This window comes from Harpia harpyja, chromosome 10 (assembly GCF_026419915.1).
Source record: "Harpia harpyja isolate bHarHar1 chromosome 10, bHarHar1 primary haplotype, whole genome shotgun sequence".
In the NCBI taxonomy this organism is placed as follows: domain Eukaryota; kingdom Metazoa; phylum Chordata; class Aves; order Accipitriformes; family Accipitridae; genus Harpia; species Harpia harpyja.
In genome coordinates, this window is record NC_068949.1 from 25,701,675 (window position 1) to 25,713,889 (window position 12,215).

General features: G+C 40.9%; 1 protein-coding gene across 2 annotated transcripts in view; it reads left to right on the top strand.

The window, feature by feature from the left end:
* The first annotated feature begins 8,764 nt into the window (after window positions 1-8,764).
* Window positions 8,765-12,215, top strand: part of MAPK8 (mitogen-activated protein kinase 8) — a 48,751-nt gene continuing 45,300 nt past the window's right edge. Inside the window, exon 1 of one of the 2 annotated variants that reach the window (XM_052798992.1) lies at window positions 8,765-8,869. The gene's annotated coding sequence lies outside the window, so the exon portion shown is untranslated. Of the gene's footprint in view, window positions 8,870-8,933; window positions 8,957-12,215 lie in introns of those variants that run through there. The other variant, XM_052798993.1, reaches the window with a different exon arrangement.

The following is a 12,215-nucleotide window of genomic DNA, read 5'->3' on the forward strand; positions in this document are numbered from 1 at the left end:
GCATTTGTAGCTACCAGGTTTGATTTACGTAGATGTGTGTATAAAGCAGTTTGTGGAGTTAATAGGGCATGTGGCTTGTTGAATCATTTTGCTAGAAATAATGTGTTGTGTGAATATGCTCCCATTAAATCAGGTAGAAATGTTGATTTGATTAACTAATCAAAGTTCCTAAATACTTTATGCTCTATTGCTTTAAGAAAAGACTCAATCATTCTTCTCATGAACACATGGGCCCAATGCAAACTTGTGGTAGTTCTGTTGGTGTAAGCAATGGTTCCAGATTTGTGAAATCAAATTCTCACTCATGGTTCTTTCTCTATTCTAAATAGTCATTGAAAACAGCCATTTTAGAAAATTATTCACATCATATTGGTCTGAACTGAAGTAGCATTTTAGACTCATAAACTCAAAACAGACAGTATGAGAGCTTCAGTTGCATTCATTCTATTCACCTATTGAATCCTTCCTGTGTACAGATGACATGTATGTAATTGTCAAAAAGTTTATGTAACTAGATCACTATGAAGGTTAACAAGATGAAAGACTATTTATCCCAGTGAAGGAACTGCTGGATGGAGGCTTAGGATCTCCCTTATGTTCCATCCAGCTTTCTGAGAACTGGCAATGGTTAGAATCCAATTATTCTCTGACATTAATGCCTTTTCATCCCACAGAAGCTGAAGTGTGGGAAGCTCTTAAAGTTTACATAAAGGTGAGGATTATTATTTACTTCTCAGCTGACAGTGGTATAAGCAGGCTGCCAAAACTACAACCACATATCAGGCATGGGGTTTCTGTTAAACAGAGAAGACTCACAGTGCTTCTGTTAACTTTTAAATGTTTTTAGTTCAGAGTCCTGTGGAGTGGATCATAAACTGCTTGAGTTATTAGAGCTAAATGGAGATTGCTTGAGCTTTCAGAAAAAACAGGGAATCTCCCTTTTTGTTTGAGGTCTGCTCAAGTAATGTAACAGGACCTAAACACTTCTGATAGTCAACTTCCAAGCATCATCCCTATGCCCAGTATACATACAAATTAAAGTTTTATTTCCATAATGGTTTCTAAGCAGATTGGAATTGGTCCAGTCATCTATATTTAGCTTAGCAAAGTAAAATAAGGATGTGAGTCTATGCTCTTGTTCTGGTCTTTGCTGTCAGGGGTATTTCACAGCACTATCTTCTTGGGAATCACATCTGATTTGTATAGCCCTGATCTCAATTTTGAAGAAAAAGAGAAGAGGCCAATATGTAAGCAAGACGTAAAGAAAGGATCTATGTAATGAAATTAATTTCAAATTAATAGCTGAACAAACATATCCGAACAGCCTGTTTCCCATTAAGTAATAATTCCAAAGTTAATTAAAAAAAAAAACAAACAACAAACTAACTGAGAGTGGAGGTGTTTTGGGGTTTGTTTTTAAGTTTGTGTTTGAAGGGGGCAAGAAGGCAGCATAACTTACCTGCCACTCACGACAGTAACCAGTTTCCCTTAAGAACAATAGTTGGCAAAGGCTGGATCAAACCCCTGGGAGTTTCTAAATCTTTAGAAAGTTCTATGAATGGTTGAGACCCAATTAAAATACCACTTTTAATACAATCTGTTTAATTTGCTTTTGCTTCTTACGCTGCTTTTGAGATGTGATGTGAGGCAATAAAACATGAGGGGACAAGTAGCTCATGTTTGTGATACCTGATTGCAGCTCTGCTGATCCCATAAGTAATTCAAGGAGAGGCAGTATTCCTATGATACATCCTCCAATGCATCTTTCTAGGACACAGGAAGAGAAGGTGTGAAGCAAGTAATTCATGATATAAGGTACAAACTGGCACTGTTTAATGCCAAATGCTCTGAGACATAATGGAATTACTCTCTAAATAAGAACTGTAACTTCAGGCCATTAGTCTTAAGAAAGAAAGAGTGAAACTTCTTTAAAGGTTTCTGGAATATGGTGATGGAATTCCATGTGTACACTCCATGTATAGTTTCATTAAAAATAGCCTTTTTACCCAACAATGACATGGATGCTGGTTATAAGCAAAAAAAAAATCTCTTTTCTCTCTTGGAAAAGAGATTTTATATTTGGTTTGCTCTTGGCCACCACAATGAAACCGGAATACATTCAGATTTATTTGTGTATATAAGATTAACACTTTGCTTATGGAGTGAAAATTTTTCTCTACAATAGGTGAAGTGATCAAAATATATCTTCATTTCAAAACCCTAAAAGGAGTGTACATAAGTGGTCACAAGGTAATTATTCCACAATGCAGAGATGTGTGCAGGCAGCAAACTAGCACAAAGAGGTACAGTTTCACCCAAGGGGAATAATTTGCTATTGCAGTTATCCTCCTTATTCTGCCTAGTGTAGTTTGCTTAGTGCTAAGTCGTAGTATTGTGCAGTATAGTCACAACACACACTATTAATTATCTTCAAAATGCTCTGGTCAGTTCATAATAAAATACCGACTCAAAAGAGATAAAGCTAACTTGTCTATATTCCTCGACTTGCCATTTAGCTCACAGTCCCCACATTTAGTTGTTTTTCAAAACTACATTCAGAAGTTATTAGGTTTTGGATTGGGATCATCATATGGAATGCTAGATGCAACTAGCATTTAGACAGGGTGTCAGATAATTGGTGTTGACCAATTTCATTTGAAATGCAGTCATTTTCTAGCTCTTTTCAGAGATAATGTATGACACATTATCTAACATGGGAGAGGTGTTAGCGCTTCAGAGTTGAAATTAAAAAACTCTGACAACAATTGATGCACTTCTGATGTGTCTTCTTTTTTTAACCAGAAAGATGCATTGAGCAAGTTCAGGGCTGAAGAACATTGAATGTTGGCTGGAGAGAACGTAATTGAAAGTTTGCCTTCAGTATCCCCTGAGTTCAGTGCCAGAGTTGTCAGTGCTATTGTTCAGTGCAAGCTCACTAAATTTTGGTCAACTTTGAATAGTCCCATGTAACAGAAACCATGAACAGAGGATGGTACAGGGGCTTTTCCAACTATGAACACCCTATAATGACAAGGGAGAAACAGCTGATATAAAAGTCCCTATGGCCTTGTTCTGAATCCTGGAAATGCCTTTTACTCTGGAATTATTCTTAGAAAGCCAAATACAAAGTCTTCATTGATAAGGGTGCAGGAAAGGAGATCATGCTCGTCAGTATGTAATTTAGAAAGACAGGAGTGTGGTACAGATATAAGTTAGGAGTATGTTTGGCAGATTGCTGGACTAAACCCCACAGCTGAAAAGCTGCACAAATTTACAATCAATCTTTCCCCAGTAAGGAAACCACAACGACTTGGTTGTAACTTAGGTAGACTATATTGCCACAATCCAGCCCAGTGAACCCATCGTCTAATGTTGTCCTCAGATAATGCCAAACCCCAAGAACTTTTCCTGAATTTGCCCATGCAAAATTTCAGTTGAGTAGTAGTATAAAGAACACCGTATGCTGTATTAATATCAGTGTATAGAAATATGAGGCATGTGATACCATAAACATGGTTTTCTAATAGTTAAACTACACTTCTCTCCACAATTTGCAGTTGACTGAGTATGTCTAATGATTGTACATACTTTGATGCCTATTACTCGGTGTACCTATTAATATAAATTGCCTGTACATGGAATTAGGGCAGCTCAGAAAGAACTTTGTGGGATCGGCAAAGAAGGGATTAATTATATTAATGACATTTCAGAGAACACAGTTCCTTGACTCCACATACAGAAATGTCATTTTTACTGAGCTTCAGTATCCCTTAGCCATGAACATGGGCCTACCTTCATGTTCACATTTATAACCTGTCGCATGGTGCCCCATGGTGGCTGCTTGCTTTCTGTTACATTTGCTCAAGCCAGCAAGTGCTCAGTTCATTTTGTTACTACTAAAAGAAATTTTTACCCCAGTTCACGATTATTTGCTAATAGTCAGAATGCAAGTGCAAAACATTTGGCAATTACTGACTGTTTCTAGTTCCATTCAAAGAGGGAATACAAGTCCCTCCAGCTAGTTACTTGAAGTTGGTTTCATACTGCTTTTCAAGACATAATTAAATAAAAAACCCTAGCTGTTACATTTCTTTTGTTAAGTTCTTTATCTATTTCATTATTAAAATGAAACATTTCAACATCAGCTGCATTTATCAACAATTAGAATGTGTGATTCTTGGTTCATTTTTCTTTGTACACTTTTTTAGGCTGTAATATGTCAATTAATTTGGGGTTTGGTTGTAATTAGTTTCTAGCAAATTTCCATTTCACTTTGTTAGGTGAAACGCAGCTTCTGTGCCACAACCAATGGTAAAAAAATGTTTAAGAAAATATATTATTACCAAACTGCTTTGTTTATTTCACATAAACATTTGTATTACTTCTGGAATTTTCTAAAATGTTTCAAAGCCTGTGTTTTCTTTCCACATATATCTCCCTTAGCAAACAATATTTATCAATCTGTTTTCATAAGAGGACATGGATGTTGATCCTGGCTGTGACTTAATCAAGCTCTAGCGTGGAAAATCTGGGTACCCACAATTCCTGATGATCTCTTCTTGATGAAATAATTAGTGAGGTGAGGAGAGGGTTTGTTAATTTGGTTAATTTCCAGAAGGCAGCTTTCACTGCTGCAAGGTACCTAGATGCCTATGTGATGATGATATATAAACATCTAAAATAAATAAGTGATAGAATTCCAGTGGCTGCATGTTTGCACAGGTGGCTCAGCCTGAGAAGTCCCATGAAATTCCATTTTTGGCAATGCAATCTATTTAAGACTGCTTAAGGAAAGAAAGATTAGATGGTCCGTTCTTGCAAAGAAAAATTTTTAAGTACATAACTAAAAGGATTTTAAAAAAATCAGCACACGCAGTTCTTTTTTTGTCTAAATGTTGATATCCTGTAGTTACAACACATGCCTAGAATATCTTGTTTCTATTTTCAGCTTGTCTAAAAATGACTGTAGGCATAATCAGATATTTACTTGAAAAACAGCTATTGTGGTTTAAGCAGTTACCACCTTGTATCTGTTCACTACAGTCCCACTCGGCTGAAGCGTATTGAGTTACTATATGTATTATGCTAATCCATTTTGGTGCAAAAATAAATCATTACTCTTTACTGTGGATGTTTTGTGGGCAAAAATGACTACTCCATATATCTTTGGGCCTGTTATTTTATGTTATAGTTTCTAATTTTTGACATTTTGATTTTTGTGCATCAAAATTTGGGTCAGAAACTCAGATCCGTTGCCTTGACTCCAAAGATTTCAGCCTGAATGGTTTGCTTTGCAGTTTATAAACATCAATATGTTAAAACCGTGTTTACCACCAAGAGTGTGGTAATTGATAAGAACTTAATGAAAACATTAAAAAATGACAAAACTACATTTTTAATGTAATTTCATGACTGCTGAATCCAGACGTTTTAATGTGATGTTCATAAACATATTTGTATACCAATGTATGGGAGTGAGAAAGCTTGCAGTATTTTGACATAATTCAGATTTTACTGGCACTTTTTAATCAAAATATTTATAAAACACTCAACAACTGCTTATTTTAAAGCAGCAGTCCAAATCCAAGACTAACATGGACACTGAAACTGAGGAGGTAAGAGAATGATGATTAACAATTATGCGTAAGCAGAGGATGATTTTCATGCTCCAGCTTGTTCATGAACTTAATTTTGGAGCTTCTATTATTAAATAAAACTGATCATCAGATTATCCTTATGTATAAAATTCCATGTTTATTTTGGAAAGGAAAATTCAAGTTCTGAGGTTGGTAATTCCTATTATTTTGCCAAACAGACCCTTAGCAGCTTTCAGACTTTCTCATGGGCCACCATGCGCCTTTATTGTCAAACCTGTCATTGAAAATCCTGTCGAGTTATGTTGTTCTGTGGCCTCAGCAGGGCTACACTCTGAGAACCCTTACTGCAAAGACCTTGGCCCCTGCCAGGTAGCCACGCTTCCTTGTGCAGTCTTCTCTCTTCTTATTGTTCTGCAAAACTTTTTTCCCCTTCTGCTACTGATCCTCTATGAACAAATATGAATCTCCTGTATATTTGCCAATATGTTCTGTTGTAATGCATCCATACTCTTGCTCTCTACTGTATTCTTCTAATCTTTTAAGAGGTCCAGAGAAAAATGCTGGTTTTGCTGAAGTTCGTTGCAAAATACCTGTTGACTTTCATGGAGATCAGGACTTTAGTTTTGTATTTTCTTGGATATCAGTCAGGACAATCCAAAAAAGTTTCCACCCAGACATGCAATATATGAGTATAGCCGTCATGCTTGTAAGAAAATACTTCTGCAAAGCAGTTTCAAAAACAACACTATAGTGGTGCTCAATGACATTCTCAAAGTTTTATTTTCTTATATAAGGACTTGGTTTTGAAAAATTGATTATACACACAATCAAAGAAACCGTCGTCCTTACTTACAGAGGTATTATTTCAATGTCTTGTAAATTTTGCATAGTGTACAGGAACTTTACATCATATCTATCATATTATCTTTATTTTTTAAACCATTATACTGGTAAGTAGCAAATTTATGGTATGAAATTCTTTTCTTCCTTTCAGTTTTCCTTTATAGAATCTTTACATATTTTGGAGCCCCTGTTAAAATATATAATGCTCCTTCATCATGCTTTGCAATACCACCAAACCGATCTTTTTGTGTAATTTCTGCATCATTATTTCTGTTGCTTATCTGTTGCTCTACATGCAAGATGGCAATAGATGCTGATGGCATACAAGGTTGTGAGGACTAGTTTTAAAAAGTCACTTAGAAATACATCTTTGTTTAAAAGTGTCAACTTTGTAAACTATAAAATCTTAATGAGAATTTGATTATGCCCTGAAGAAGAAATGTGACAAATCTGGATCCTAAGCAAAACACCATTTTATACTTTAAAGGGACTGTTGTCCTCCTTCACTTGCAAATCTCAGTGCAGTCTTACTTCAAATGGGATGATCAGGAACAATAACCCTCCTCAAAAGTTTAGGAGTAACATCAGTGATCTGTAAAGCCACGGGTCTTGTTGCAAATAACTGAACTAGCTGAACATGATGTCACCCCACCTGTTTCTTGCTGTGCAGAGGAGACCTGAGGTTAACACTGGAGGCCTATTTGCCAATAGAAACATCTGAAGGTGCTATGACCTGCATCAGCCAAAATCAGCAGGGCTAGTTTAATCTGCTGGTGAAGATAAAAAAGACCTACCCAAATTAAATTTTGTCTGCAGTGTATTTTGGGGATTCATATCGCCCCTTCTGCCAGCTGAGCTTTGCCTTTGGCATACATAAACATGGAAGGGAATGCAATGTCTAGCTGTAATGTAACATACTGCAGCAAGAAAAAGCCTCAAAGCTAAAAACTGTCTAATTCAGTTCTGGGGCTGTCCCACGGAAACGATCAGAGGTGAGGTGGGAGGTATGTCTTAGAAATACGCTAGAGCCCGGTGGCATCTCAAGAGGACTGGGGATGGAGTCTGAGCAATAGTTGTGGTTTGGTTTTTTGTACAGATATAAAGGAAGCATCATAGATCTGCCTGTGGGGATCTGCAAAAGAACCACTTCTAACATAGGGACTGAAAATGGGCTTGCTTAAATTGAGAATTTTAAGGGCAGAGAGTGCAGAGATCTCACTAAAATGGGCATATGAGTAGTATATGGACAGCTTTATGGAAGTGAAGCTTTAAACACCAAGGTAGTGGGCAAAACTGGGATATTCTGAAACACCACCTTTACTATGTAAAAATCCATGCTTACTACAGATGGATAAAAGCTGCTAGCAGCAACAAACTCAATATAATCTTTGGCATCTTAAAAGACATGGCATAGGCCATGCAAATGTTTGACAATGAATTAAATGTGAAATGTCCGTTTTCACAGAGCCCCGTGCCTATCTGGCAGATTTTAAATATTTTTAAATACTGCTCATAAGGCCTTTTTTGTACTGTGTAGTAAAAATATACAAAGGCTTGCTTGAACCATATTGATATGGCTTCAAGGCGCTGAGGGACCTCCTTTCGTCTCCAAGCAGGGACATTCCTGGGAAAAAAATTAAAAAAAAAGACAATGATATACCAAACAAAATACTGAAAAATCAAGGAGAGATTGCCAGGTGCCAAGAGCCAAAGGCAACGGTAATGAACAACTCGAAATCCCACAAAGAGGCACTGAAGATTTAGAGGAACACCGGCGCCAAAATAGATACAGAACAAGAAAACGTTACAACACTCCAGACACCCGATAATGAGATAAAGTGCTGCCATGCCAGGCATGCAACGGGAAGCCTGGAGCTGCCAAGGCCGTGGAAGACGTCTGGAAGCAGCAGAAAAACCGATGCCAGAGCGTGGCGGCTGGGTGCCAAAGCACTGGCGGAGAGCACGAAGGCAAAGACCTGAAAAATGCCAATTTTCCATGAAAGCCCCAGCAGGAAGGGAGGCCTGGCGGAGGGGCGTAATTCAGGAAAGGAACTGCTCCAGGGGAAAGGGTGCGCAGGAGCCAGGGCGATGCTGCTGCCGGGCGGGGCTGCGCGGACCCGCCGGCAGCCGGAGCCCCGCAGCCTCGGCGGGGACCGCGTCGGGGCCGGGAGGGACCCGCCACGGCGGCGGCGCCTGGGCCCTCGGGCGAGGCCAGGCTGCGCTGAAGGGCAGCGCTGGCGCGGGGCCGAGGGCAGCGGGGCGGGCAGCGACGGCGCGGGGGCCGGGCCGGGGCGGGGCGAGCGGCGGGGGCGGGCAGCCGCGGCGGGGGCGGGCAGCCGCAGCCGCGGCGGGCGGAGCGCGGTGCGTGTGCGCGGCCCGGCCCCGGCTCATTACTCAGCGGCCGAGGCAGGAGGCGGCGGCGGGAGGCGGTGAGCGCGGCGCCCGGGGGCCGCGGCCCCGGCCCCGCTGGAGCGGCGGGCGGCGGCGGTGGGGGGAGCGGGGCCGAGCGGCGCGGGGTGCGGCGCGGGGTACGGCGCGCTACGCGGGCGAGCGGCCGCGCCGCGGGGGCGGGGCCCGGGCCCGGGCCCGGCCGCTTTGTTTACGTTTCGACGGGGCAGCGGGCCGGGAGGGAGCCGGAGGCGGCCCGTGCCCTTGCCCTTGCCCGGAGGCGGTGCGGGGCTCTCCGGTCCGGGACCTTCCGTGTCTGCTCGGCGCCGGGGGAGTGGAGGTGTCTCGGTGGATAATGGCGGGGGCCTCTTTGTTGGTGTGGCAGGAGGGGCAGGAGGCTCGGCGCGGGGCTCCTCCTCCTCCTGGGAGCGGGGGCACCCAGGGCAGGCCGGGCTGGCGTAGCCTTCCAGCCCGGGCTCCCGCTCGGCCTTCGGGGGAGGAAGGGTCTGCGGTCGAGGAGGTGGGAATGCAGCCCCGCGAGCGAGCGAGCCGCCTGGGTGGTCAACTTCCACGACCTTGCTTTTAAAAACGCCTCTTAAAGCAGACAGTACTCCTTTGGGATCATGCAACTGCTCCAGATATAGGGGCTTGGGGGAGCCCGGCAGTGTCTTTGATTCTTTTGCCTTTTAATTCGTATATTTCTTGCAAAAGGAGTGAGCTGTCTCTTTGCAGAATTTCTTTGGCTCTTTGGTTTCTCTGTGTCGTTAACAGCATCCAGTTTTACTCCTAAAGCCTGTTTCTTTATGCCTGTCTGGAGTGGTTCCACCACTGAATTTTGACCTGATGCACCGCTAACAACCTACAAATACAAATCCCACTTGATTATTTATTCTCCTCCCCCCCGCTACAATAATGGTTTTGAGCATATAGCGTGTTTCTGAATTTCAGTGTTGGACAGAACAGGCTTGCAGAAGCCTTTCAGACAATCGAAAAATCCTACATGCTTTGGCCTATCTGATAATAGAAACACAAAGGGTGTTATGCTTGTTCGGGGAAGGAAAGTATTACTTGCCTTAGGGCGTATGCATGTGGAATTGAGCAAGCTTACTCGTTGCAGCTGGGTTTTCCTTACAGGTGTGGAGACTTCTAACCAGTGATGGTCTCACAGGTCACGTGAGACTTGGTCTCACTTCTAGAGATGCCAACAAATGCACTTCTAGGGCAGAATGGTATATGACATGCATCTTTATGTGTTTGCAGGTATATCAGGATATTAAATAACTGGGAGATGGTTTAAACTCTAACATGAAGAGAAACTGGGCCAAACCTAGTTAAGGATACTGTCAAAGTGAGTTCACTGACTTAATTGAGCATTCCTTGTATATAATGGAGGGAAACTCTTAATTCTTCTGCTAGTAGTTAAGAAAAATAAATACTGAATTTCAAATAGTCCCCTCCTTTGATCTCAGTCTGTGGGGGCAGCCATCTTGTCTTTTTTCCCACTTGTTTCAAAGATGTGTAACATTGACTAGTTTGATGGTGGGATGCAGGTATGGAGTTCTGTGGAACGTGTGATGCCAGTGCAGGGACCAGACAAATTGCAGACTGCCTGTCAGATCTTGACAGTTTTCAGGGCCAGCTGGGCAAAAGTATGATAGGAGAACGGGGAGAGAAAGAAACATCAGCTGAACAAGACTAATCCAGAGTTGCAGAGGGTGTATGAAGTTTTGTCATCACCCTGAAAAAGGAATTTTGGCGGTGTCTTCCAGTGCAGAAGTTCTCAAGCTTTTTGGACCATTGTCTCGTATGAGTATTCAAGGTAATCTTGTGGGCTACCATATACTCCGTGGAGACTTTGGAAACGTTAGTAAGATGATCTAATAAGGTTCCGAGTCCTGTAGTTTTGGACTGCTTGTTCTAGGCAGAAGTAGAGTTGCCTTTTGTGTGTGTTTTTTGTGTTTTAACTTTTAACCCTGCTCTTTAGGGACCAAGGCCTTTGCTGGCTTTATAGATGTGTAGGTATAACCTCCTTTGCAAAGGCTTTAGGTAAACTTGTTATATTGGTGAATTGTTATGCAAATATTAGGCAATAAACAAGTGTTTGGAGATTCTAACAACAGAATTTATTTTCTGCCTTCTACTTACCTGAGATGAATCGAAGTGTGTATTTCATGTTTTGTTTGTTTTTTTTTAAACCATGAGCTAATGGGATAGTATTTGAGTTTATAATGCTACCTATTTATTTGTTCACTGTATATGTGTTTTCAGTTTCTTTTTCATCCTTCCTCAACTGCCTAAATTGTTTGAATGCTTATTTTTTAAAAGATGCATGGAAAGTACATGCTTAGCTCCTTATTTCTGAGGATTGATTCAGTATTCTGGACAAATACAAATGTCCTTCTTGGTAGTCTGCTGCAAAGTATGGTGTGCTATTTCTTAAACTTCGTTTCCCAGTCATCTGCCTTGGGGGGAAAAAAAAAGTGCTCTGTGTGTATATAGCTTTACTATATATTTTTAATATATATAATTTTCATTGCTGTATCACTGTGGAAATTAGACTAATCTGATTTTGATCCCAGGTTTTTAAATAAAGGCTAAATGTATTTTATTGCTGTAAATGTTTCCTTTATAAAACCCTTTAGTCCTTAATTCAAAACCTGCAGAAACAGGCTTTTGTTTATGTTTTGGAAGGATCTCTTGGATTTTGAAGGCTCTTTAAAAATCTGGTTGAGACTACTTATGTTGTTTGCCTGCTGTGAAATTCACCACAGTTTGGACATGGATTCTGAAAAACAATTTTTACTTTAAGAATCTGAGCATCTAGTTTTCCAGTCTTTCAAGAATCCCCGTGTTTAAATGGAGATGGAAATTAGTCTTTAAATTTGATAAAGGTCCTTTCTGGCTAACCTCATGAAAAGATGAGCTATATGTAGAGGCATTCATTGCTCCATTACAAGGTATATTTATATGAAAATACAGCAATAGTTGCTTTTATTTGCGTACATACTTTTTGACAGTGACTATAGTGTCAGTGAAAGATACTTGGTTGATAAAGTCCTTGAGTTTTCAGGGCAATTGTGTTTATATTTCTGTAATGTCACACCATAGTTTTGTGTTCAGTGGCTACCTTGCTTGCCTGCTTTTCCTTCTTGCCAGTTGCTGTGTGGCAAAATAGATCAAGGAGCTAACTGATCCAGCTGAAAAAAAATATTCCTCTTGGACTATTTTTCAGCCTGATTAATTCCCTTGTGTCTGAACAGCTATGCCATTGCAAGGTTGGAAGACAAGGAGGCTGCTTAGGTGGGGATTGCTATCAGTCATGCATATGCACAGAGGTATTCACAGACCAAGTAGGGGTTGCTGGAAGACTAAAGTGATGGAAGTGGG